At 41.2% G+C, this 3693-nt stretch overlaps 1 long non-coding RNA gene across 2 annotated transcripts; it reads left to right on the plus strand.

Moving 5' to 3' along the window:
* Positions 1–1016: 1016 nt before the first annotated feature.
* On the plus strand, positions 1017–2042 carry LOC144391163 (uncharacterized). 2 transcript variants are annotated; one of them, XR_013455051.1, is made up of 3 exons: positions 1017–1342; positions 1610–1758; positions 1948–2042. It is a non-coding gene; the product is annotated as an uncharacterized LOC144391163 (long non-coding RNA). The 2 variants fall into 2 exon arrangements; XR_013455052.1 differs by having other exon boundaries at positions 1018–1306.
* Positions 2043–3693: the final 1651 nt, after the last annotated feature.

Consider the following 3693-nt stretch of genomic DNA (forward strand, 5'->3'; position numbering starts at 1 on the left):
TAATGACATGTTAATGACAGGTTTTGTTGTCTTGGTTTATGTCATGTTGTCATAACAAGGACATCTCAAACAACGTCACCTTTGCATCAAAAGTGACATAAATTACAGAATGACACTTAACGACAACTGTCATAGGTATTCATTAATATTTATGACAGCTGTCATGTCATGCTTATGACAATGTTATGTCAGCCTTATGAACACCCATTCAAGTAAAGTGTTACCGATGGGGTAACACTTCACTTAATGATACATTCCACATCTACACGTATGTATTTTAACTTACCTTTTAATATTTCTTACTATCAGCCATTGAATGGCCTTTTGGTGTGTGACCTAATTATTGTTTCTATTCCCAAGATGACTGCAAACCAGAAGATCACCTTGAGGGTCATTCTAACACAGGCGGATATAAGAAAAGTCATCCTAACCACAAGGCCCTCTACAGTCGAAGATTTGATAAGCAAGCTTTAAAGAATCACGGGGACTTCATTATAACTTCAGTCTCCGATACCAAGACCCTGAATGATGAGCTAATAATGAGCTATGCAATCTGACAGATAATGAAGAACTCCCAGAAAAACCAACAGTTAAAGTCATGCCTGTCCTTGAGCTGGTACCTGTCTCATCTGATGAAGTCTTCAGTGACACACCCAGTACAGCAGATACAGACATACTCTCACACTCATCTCAGGAGCGCCAGAAACAGTGGCCAGAATTTTTTGATATTTTCTGTTAATGTGGAGTATAGACTTGTAGTATAGAAGCAGATCTGCTGTTTATGAGTGAGGGTACATAACTTAGAGTATCAAAAGAACTAAAACACGAGATACTTGAAAGATTGGCAGAGATCATGTATAGCTACACAGCATACCCAACTGCTGCTCAGTTCGAAAGTGTTGCAGCAGCACTGAAAAACAAGCACCCTTGTCTCCAAGAGCGAGGCTCAACCACTCGCTGTTGTGGTTGGAAAAATAGCCTAAAGCATAAAATGGCAAGTTATAGAACAAAACATAGGCAATCGGCATGCCTTGATGTTGCAGTAAATGCAGGCAAGCGGGGAAGCCATTCAGCAGGACAACCAGCTAACAAGCGCATCAAGAAGGCAAACAAAGGTGAAATCAACTACTTGCCCAACTTTCCAGATGGATTTGATCAGGCAGCCCTGGAGGGTGCCTGTAAAGACTTGGTTGATGAAATGCAGAAGAGAACACCAAATGGACCTCTTGTGAAACAGAAGATGGATCAGACGTTTGCTCTGAGAAGAAAAGAGGTAGTGGAGTCGGAACCTGCCATAAGCACAATGGTGAAACGCTGGCCTGCCCTTTTCACTGAAGATCAAGTATGTTTAAGAAAGAACATAACAAATAATTATCTTTCTATTATATAATGTGTCTAGATGTATATTTCTCTTGTCCTCTTTAAAGGAAACATTGTTATTTTTAATTTGGGGTATGATGTTTTTAATTTAAACATCAACATTTCAAATCGTATAAAAAGGACATTCATGGATGTTTTTCAGGACAGCACTACTTTGCAGATGGCTTAGCTGCCTTGTATAGTTCAGTTGATCTAAATTCAGATTTTTATTGTTCTCTGTATTTTTCAGGTCTTCATGGAGTTCAGCAGGATTGTGGGCAAGAACCTCAAGACGGAATTGAGAGCATCGACCGGCACAGTCCTCGTCTCCTCGAGTTATTTGGATCCAAGAGAGGGAATGTTGGACAGTTGTTGACACATATTTTACAACAGACCAATGTAAGTCCACACACATTATGTACTTGGCATTGCTTTTCTTAGGTTAGGTATAAACATCATATCACAATGCTACTCTACTAGTTGTATAATTCTATCCAAACATTGCTCGGCCTGTTTAAGCTTTCTTAGCGATCATTATTTGTTTTTTTTAGCTATCTAACTTGTGGTACTGTGTTTAATTCCCAAAAGACTACAGAGCCAACTGCGATCCGGACACAGGTGCTCAGTGGGCTTCCTATCATCCTTGGGCACAACCCCACAGACTTCTTCAAAGCAGGCTTTGTTGGTAAGCTCTTGCTCTCTTATCGGAGAGAGCGCAACTACCCCCCCCTCGTCGGTCGTTCCGCCCGCAACGACTACTACATCCCCCCGTCGGACCTTCTCGACCGGTCCGCGAAATATTGTCTGACATGAAACCGGTCCGTGAAGTAAAAAAGCTTGGGGACCACTGGGCTGATCCACAACGTGTATGTTTACATACCTCCTGGATCCTGATTGGTGTCGCTGCTGCAGCCGCAAGGCACTGATTGGATGCTTGCTTCACAGACAGATGCTTAAAGCGCAGATGAACATGATTCAGACTACGGCGTTTATATGTTCAACAATAGGAAACGTAGTCTTAGCGGTTTTATTTCAGATTATACCAACGAAAGAATACAAGGCGCAGGGAACTTTGAGGTGCGTAAACGCCACTTAGAGGTGCGTAAACGCTATTTATAGGTGCGTAAACGCTTTTCAAAAATTCTAGAGGTGCGTAAACGGCGTTTACGTGCGTTTACCCTCCACTACAGCCCTGGATACAGTCGAACAAACTAACAGTATGTGAGCCGTCCTCAGACTGTTAACACTAAGTTAACTTTAAGTTCAGCTGACACTTTTTGAGTAGCTAGCTAGCTAGTTTTAGCAATAAGAATGTATTAACACCATGCACAGGTTCAAACAATAACATTAGACGGAAATAAAATCTGCGTCAAATTATCTGCAAGCTTTTGGGTATTAAACATTCCCACAAAGATAACTAGGCTACAATAGTTATTTTACATACTAACCATTCCACTTCGAGGTGGTAAGGTCGCTTTCTTGGATTCCGTCTGCCGATGCCTGTGCTCGTCCCGCCAGGTGAAGAGCCTCTTGGACGCACGTTAGACGTTGGTCTGGTCACGTGACCAAGCAGCTTTTTGAATTAGCCCCTCCCCTTTCTTCCAAAAGTAAACATACCGAGTTATCTGTGCTAAAAATGATTAGTGCAATGAATTCAGCTTATTAGTACAAACAACTAATGTTGTTTAGTAATGATAGCAGGTTTTTACTAAACATAAAAGAATAAGTAATGATCACTCGTAAGTTTAATTAGAAACAAAATCCGGGTTTACAGTGTATGGGTTTTCCTCCGCGGGGTGAGTGAAGGGGCTGGAATAAAGATGTAGAGAAAGTATTTACCATGTCATTTCCCATACAATTTTCCTGAAGAGTAAATCACAAAGGGAAAGTATTAAAAAGAGCAAAACGCTGTAAATGTCAGAATTGAAAGAGCTATTAAACGCTGATAACTACACAGGGGATCCTCTGCTCTGCGAGGTGTCCTGTGCAATATTAGGCTGGACACAGACTTTATTCTAATGTAACTCACAGACCGCACAAGATGATTCATGGCAAAGACAGATCTGATGCTAACGCATGCAAATGAACACTCCGTTTAGCAGGAAAACATCACAACTCCTTTGATTTGATTCCTCCGTTTGTCTTTTGGCGTTTCTCTCAGCTCTTCACCACTGACAGTTTGAGGAGCTGATTTTAGAGGCCCGTATTTCCATCAAAAACAAAAAACAAATGCCAAAGTAGAACTTTTAGTAGAGTCTTTGCCTCATACGTCCAACGTATTGTGTTGTTTCACCGTTTGTCCAAATGCCTCATTGACCTCTGATGTCACATGAG

This window comes from Gasterosteus aculeatus, chromosome Y (assembly GCF_964276395.1).
Source record: "Gasterosteus aculeatus chromosome Y, fGasAcu3.hap1.1, whole genome shotgun sequence".
In the NCBI taxonomy this organism is placed as follows: domain Eukaryota; kingdom Metazoa; phylum Chordata; class Actinopteri; order Perciformes; family Gasterosteidae; genus Gasterosteus; species Gasterosteus aculeatus.